Source organism: Nematolebias whitei, chromosome 1 (genome assembly GCF_014905685.2).
Source record: "Nematolebias whitei isolate Nwh7 chromosome 1, NemWhi1, whole genome shotgun sequence".
Lineage (NCBI taxonomy): Eukaryota > Metazoa > Chordata > Actinopteri > Cyprinodontiformes > Rivulidae > Nematolebias > Nematolebias whitei.
Genome location: NC_056498.1, coordinates 18610209 through 18617858, shown reverse-complemented (window position 1 = coordinate 18617858; position 7650 = coordinate 18610209).

Genomic DNA, 7650 nt, shown 5'->3' with positions numbered 1-7650 from the left:
CCCGAACTTCTGTGCAGGCTTATCAGAACTGCAGACTGAAAAATCATCATCAGAACTGTGGCGTATCTGAAAGTTCTCATGGACAAATCTCAATGCCTTACCGTCAATTGAATATATATTCATGTTTTTAAATGTGCTTGCTGGCAGAGTTTTTTTATGACTTAAATTGTGTCCTGGTAGGACAAGATGTGAAGAGATCTTTTTTGTAATACCACTATCTATCCTCATGGTTCTTCCCTTTTTCTATCTAAAAGTATTCTGATAAAGAATAAGGGGCCACACGTTTTAGCAGCAGCAACGTGCACTCCGCCCATCTTTTGGATGACTGAATAAACATAATTTCACTGTATCCCGCTTCAATGATAATAAAGCTTATTCTGATTCTGATAAAATTCTAAGGATGTTTTCTTGCACAAACAGCAGTTAGATGTTGCACCTACCACCTGAGTCACTTTATACAGGAATGTCAATTATTTTGGTGGAATGCAAAACTAACAGCAGCATGAAGGTTTAATAAAAAATGTTTGTATGACCAGTTGTGAAAATTTCTATAGTAGAGTCATTTGAAAACAGCAAGGATTTCCTTTGTTCTCTGCCTCCCTCAGAGTTGCTGCTCATCAGTACTGTCAGATTTAAAATATATTTCTCTAAACCAAGTTTGTTTAAAGTGCTACAATATATACAAGTAATTTGTTAATTGTTCCAATTTTTTTTGTCTTACATGAACATAATTAAACCTTAAATATGTTTTAAATCCTTTCAGAGTTTTTACATCGTTTTACAGAACTCCTTGTTTGTTTATTGCAAAAAGGAAAACAAAATCTGTTTTAATTTTAAAATCAGAACAGTAACTCTTCAAAAGTTCACCAAATTAAGCATATTATCCGACAAAACTCCACTACATACATACACACACACACACTCACACACGCAGGTTTGTTTTGCTATCTTTGTGGGGCATTTGCATTGACTTCCATTCATTTTTCATTAATTTCTATAGCCTAACCATGACCTTTATCCATAACCTAACCATTACCAGTACATACCTAACCCTAAACCTAACACATCCTCAATTCACACCTTAGTCCTAAACCTAGCCCCTAACACACCAACGGGACTTCTTCTTATCGGGCCCGGGCTTTGGGCCCCATAAGGAGCAGTTGATCCTCACAATGTAGTATAAGTTGGAAAAATGGGCCTCACAAAGTAGCATAAACAAGGACACACACACACACACACACACACGCGCACACACACACACAAGAGGCACACAGAAAATCAGGCAGAAAGAAATGGTAAAATAAATGCAGTTCACTCCCACACAAACACATGAGTGTGTAGGAGCTGATTAGTACAATAATAAGCTTTTACACCAACACTGCATGTAACAGCTTACATGATCATCACAAAAAATTACGGTAAGAATTTGGGAAAGAGTAGATGACACCAGACATAAATGTTGTGACGTGAACTAAAATGGAAAATGTTGGGAGGTACTTTTGTCTTTCTATATTCTTTACTATATTTTCCTTTCTGGGTCACAGATAAGCTGGTGCCTGTTGGAGATGTGACATCTGCAAATGATTCAAATGGTTTGAACAGCTCTTTGTAGTGAGTGATGGGAACTGAATTATGCACCCACCCATCCAGGCTGTCATATTGTAAAGTTTGCAGATGATACAGTGGTGGTTGGATGCATCACAAACAATGATGAGTCCAGCTACAGGCAGGAGGTGAAACACCTGGAGAGCTGGTGCAGGAAGAACTTTCACATCAATGTGAAGAAGACAAAGGAGATGGTCATGGATCTCCCCCCCCCCCCCCCCGAGCATAGGGGGATCTGTGGTGGAAGTGGTCTCCAGTTACAATATTTGGGCGTGGACCTGAATGACAACCTCAGCTGGAGCAACAACACCACCAGCCTGATCAAGAAAGCTCATCAGAGACTCTACTTCCTCAGACGGCTGAGACGAGCTGGACTGGAAGGCTCAGTCCTCACCTCCTTCTACAGGTGTGCAGTGGAGAGTATCCTGTGCTCCAGCATCAACGTGTGGCATGGAGGCTGCACAGCTGCAGAAAAAAAAGCTTTGCAGAGAGTGGTGAAGGCTGCACAGAAGTCTGTTGGAGTCAGTCTCCCCACCATCACAGACATCCGACACCTCCAGATGCAAATACTAAAGTAACATTACAGTATTTTTTTCTTTTTTTTTTTTGTGGTGATATGTCACTTTATTTGGGCTGCTGATTATCCATGCTGCTGATCTCATGCTGCTGATTTCTTGCCGTTAAGCTGCTGTATTCAGACTCATCTGCTCACAACAGACTCATGTTCAGGCTAATGTTTAATATACTTTTTTCTTTTCTTTCGGCTGATCCCTTCTTCAGGGGTTGCCATAGCAAACTAAATCACATGTTGAATACACCATATTATATTACATTATTAGTGTTTAGCATATAGCTTATACTGTTTCTTTTCATAGTTTATAATTTTGCTATTTTTGGGTGTAACTGGGACCTTAAGTACACAATTACGTTGCACCTCATGTACCACATGTGATGCAAATGGCAATAAAAAACATTGAACCTTGAATTGCAGACCGTCAGGAATTGTTTCTTGTTTCATATTTTCCTCCTCATGATTTCTCTGTGGGTTTTTTTCCTGTAAATGTAGAAATACACACTTCTTTTCCGCTTTTCCACTGAGATGAAGCGGGTGTGCCAACTTAACAAGACACATGGTATAGTCCTTTAAGGATTCAAGGATACAAGTTTCTTTATTGTCATGCGCGTCACATGTGGTACATGAGGTGGAACAAAATTGTGTAAACAGGGTCCCAACAGGGCTTAAGGGCTTAGGGCTGTAAGTGATGTCACTACCATTTGATGGCTACTCCGGTGCAGCAGTGTCTTTCTGGAATGGGAGTGACTTATTCAAGGTTGAAAAAACACAAGTATTGAGCCCATCATGTTAGTAACCATATGGTCCAACACTAACTTATATAATGTGTGTTGTTATAATTCTCAGTCAGGATGTGACAAATACCACTTTCCACTCATGCTATTTTTAGAACACTAGTCACGTGACTAAGATTTTGCAACACCCGTCTTAGTCCAAACACTCACAGCAGCCTGTACACTTTTCAATGGGAGCGTACTTTTTAACTGGGTTTAAGTTTGAAGAAAATCGCTAAAATGAAATGGAATTGCACCAGGAGAACCACAAAATATTGTGCGTACGGTACCTTTAACAGTGACGGATGACTTTTACAGGCATCTTTGTTCCTTGTAAGGGATGTTTTATGTCACTTTTCACAAGTTGAAGATGCAGACAGAGAAGTCTGATCGCTGGATTAGAGCGATGGGATGAGCTGGATTTGGCCAGACACAGACATGAGTCAGTCACACTTATGGCGATAATAATACTACCTACACAAGTTTTAGACATCACCATCTCAGTTTCCTAAAATCATGCAAAACCAGTTGCTGAAACAATAAATACACGAAAAAAACTACAAACACACGCACATACCCACACACTACAAGCAAGAAGACAACAATACCAAACTCTCCACCTTTATATCAATTCCACCTACTTTTCAGTCTGTTGAAGACCTCAACACTCCAGCCAACATTTCAGCTGAATGTTCGTGCACTTACTGAAGTCAGACGTATCCAACTTCACGCCAGGGAACGTCTTTTTCTTTTAAAGTTATACGATTGGATCTTTGTGTTGAAGCCATGTCGTTGCACTAACATTTGGGTTACTGTGAGAGGGAGCAAACTATCTCTGCAAATGATATGTGTGACATCACAGGTGGAGAACTCAATTAAAATAAAATATACAGAGTAACTGGACTTCTGTTCTGTGGGTGAAGATGTGCAAGTTTCCAAGATTTAAACTGCACATTGTTGATATAAATATCATTAATACTTGGATTGATCCGTAAATGTAAAAAAAAGTCGCTCTGAAAACCATCCAAATCCACCCCAAATACATAAAATAAGTATGTATTCACTAGTACATGGGAGTTCCAGATCAGGTTTGGATTTGAAACAATTGTATTTATCATGTTTAGACTGTACCGGTAGTAATATAAATGCAATATGAGTTGCTTATGTGGGATTAGAGGTCTAGGCATGAAACTGTGAAAGCTTGAAGATCATGGAAGGTGTAATAATTCAGCACTGGTGGAGAGGGAGAGTGGAGCTTATAAAGGGTGCAGAGCAGGTGAACTAGATGAGCTGAAGCAGGTGAGTGGAATCAGGGCTGATTGCTGTGATAAACAAGGAAGGCGTGGCATGGCTTGGAAGGAGTAGGCTTGAGCTGGAGATGGGTGATAGGCATTACAAAGCAGGGGGAAAGGAACATGGCATGAGGGCTGAAACAATAACAGGAGGGAGTGAGTGTGAGACAGGGGCCATGGGGGGAGGAGGGGAAGATCAGCAGGGGCCGCTGACCATTACAGAAAGTCACAGTTGCAATGTGTTTCCTAACATTCAGTGTTAGACTGGATTTATTTCTGAAAAAAAAAAAAAAAAAATTACTTTTAGTTTCCTTACCAAGTTTTCCCCATGGAGCTTAAAAGAGAGATGTGAATCGACCAAGATACCCAAATATTTTTAGGAATCGACACACTCAATAGGGGTACCATTTGAGGATAAAATCGAAGGAAGAAATGTTGGGACCAACTTCCTGTTTGCAAACAGCATCCCTTTGATTTTGTTTGTGTATAGGACAAGTTTGAGACAGAACAAATCAGACTGGATGATGTCAAAAGCGGATTGCAAATCTGGAAAACCTTAGCATCTGTTTTAGCTCAACAATAAACAATTGTATCTTCAGCATAGAAATGTAAGGATGTATCAGGGATGCTCTGACCTACATTACATACAGTATATAGATTGTAAAGAGGGTGGGTCCCAAGACTGAGCCTTGTGGTAAACCATTGTTGACCGTGAAATAACTGGAGGAATTACCATTTTATTGAACACAATACCTTTGGTCTGAGAGATAGTTAGAGAACCAACCAATGGTGTGATCTGAGAAACCAATTATTGAGAGCTTATGACACAAGATGGCATGGTCCACAGTGTCAAAAGCTTTAGACAGGTCTAAGAAAAGTGCAGTACAATAATCCTTAGCATCCAGTGCTTCAACAAAATCATTAAATGCCTTCAGCGAAGCAGTCATTGTGCTGTGTTGTTTCCTGAAACCAGACTGATGGAGAGGTAAGATATTAAATGAGTCCAAATACTTCTTGATTTGAGAGTTTATCAATTTTTCTAGAACCTTGGCTAAAATGCAGTTTAGAGATTGGTCGATAGTTGTTCAGTGAGGTGGGGTCACCTCCCTTCAGCAAAGGTAGAACAAAGGATGTTTTCCAAGTGTCTGGAATGTAGTTTTGGCTTATGGACAGGTTAAAGATGTGGGACACCTGTACTGTGATGATATGAGCATCCAGTCTTAAGAAATAACGTGGGAGGTCATCCGGGCCTACAATCAGGAAGAAGACATGCAAACTCCATCCAGAATAGTCCCAGGCTGAGATTTGAACCAGCGACATTCTCGCTGATATGCAACAGCTCTGCCAACTCAGCCACCGTACCGCCCCCACCAAAAATATGCATGTTAGGCTGAGTGGTAACTCTAAATTGTCCCTAGGTGTGAGTGAAAGAGTGAATGTTTTTTTTTTTTTTTTTCTCATTTGTCTATATGTGTCCCTGTGATGGAGTTGAGACCTGTTCAGGGTGTTCCCCACTTCATGCACAGTGATGGCTGGACATGGGCACCAGTGACCCCCATGACCCAAAAAGAAAGAAGTGGATAAGCTGATGGATGGCTGGATGGAAAATTTTGGGATCTAAACTGCATTCATAATGGGACGTCCCTAATGCAGGAACCCCCCCAAGGATTGCTAGTGGTTCTGTCACAGTTAGGTTATGAGAGCATTTGGAACAATTCTGACTAAACAATACAAATTTAGAAGCATTTTTAGGCTTTATCAGGAATAATTTTACTGACATAACCATAGCCAGACATGCATGTTTTTGGTGTTTGGGAAAAAACCTGAACACCTGGAGAAAACCCACATGTGCAGAGAGAGAACTTACAAACTCAACACAGAAAGGTCCCAGGCTGGGAGGCAACTCTGCAACTTTCTCACTGTGAGGCATCTGTTTAACCACTGTGACTCATGCCATCCCAACATTGGGAAGTGAGTGGCGATTAATTTACATGCACAGCAATGTATCAAAAGTGACAAACATGCCCTTGGATTCCTGATAAAACCTATTACAGCTGATACAAATTGTTATCTGTTTTATGAGCCCCATTGTTAGTGAGGTGTGAGCAGCCAAATAAGCTCTAAACATTTATTTGTGTATTCATTCCAATGACCTTGACATCTGACAAAAATGTAACAAGTCTATAGAGGATTAAGTGATAAACTTTAGTAATGTGGTTGTGCACAGGACTGGTGTACTGCAATAAATTATTTTTATTAACTAACAATTTTTTGGCAGCTGCAAATAATTTATTTCTGAGGTTTGATGCCTCCTCCCAAGGTTATTTGCTGAGGGAAAACATCAAGTTTACTGTAGTTCAAGTCAAAACATGGCAACAACGTTCTATAATGATTTACCTTTGCTCTGAAAGTATTAACCACCCTATTATAGTAATTGCTTGTAAACTATTTATTTGATCCAGTTAAAAAAAATACTACCTCAATTTATCTACCAATGCTATGATAGCTCTTCTTAGCAACCTGACTATTTTTTATTTTATGATCAGTACAACTTTAGATCTACTCTCAAAGCTATCACTTCTACATGGATGCTTGAAAGTTTCTGAACCCTTTTGGTATTTTCTACATTTCTAAATAGATATGACCTAAAACATCATCAGATTTTCACACAAGTCCTAAAAGAAGATAAAGAGAAACCAGTTAAACGAATTAGACAAAACATATTTTACTTGGTAATTTATTTATTGAGGAAATTATTTATCCACTACTGAAACTGAAATAAAAGCAATGTAGATGGTACTGAAAAGGTAAGTAGGTTCATTTGCACGGGCAGGGGATGAATAGGGATACAAGCTCTGTGTAACACAGGAAGAGGCAAGTACAGGTGTTCCAAGTTGTTGGGCTAATTGGACTATGTGTCCAATTGTCCAAAATCAACTTGGTGTTTCTGTTTTCTAAGCTTGGAGGCTTACTGAATGGGCTCTCATTATGTGCACAGGGGATGGTCCAAAGGGATGAAAGCAGGTGTTTGATGTTGGAATGCAGGCAGGCTGGCTGTAAACGGATGCTACAGATGGAGCAGGTTTCCGACAAGAGGTGACTCTCTGAAGAGAATAATGAGAAAGTTAATCCATGTAGTCCACAGGGATTTTTGCAGAACATAAGGTACGGTTTCACAAATAAGTTTAGGTTAGTCTCAAGTCACAGGAATAAAACTATGCAAATGTCTATGTGGTAACCAATGGTCTGACAATGGCTACTAAAATGACTCAGCCTTAAGAAGAGTGATAAGCTGCCATCGAAAGCACCTGTTTCTCCACCAGTCCTGCCCATTTAAAGCACCTGCAGTAAGACAGAGGGAGCCCAAAACATTGAATCCTAATAATTTGAGCTGTTTGTATGTAGT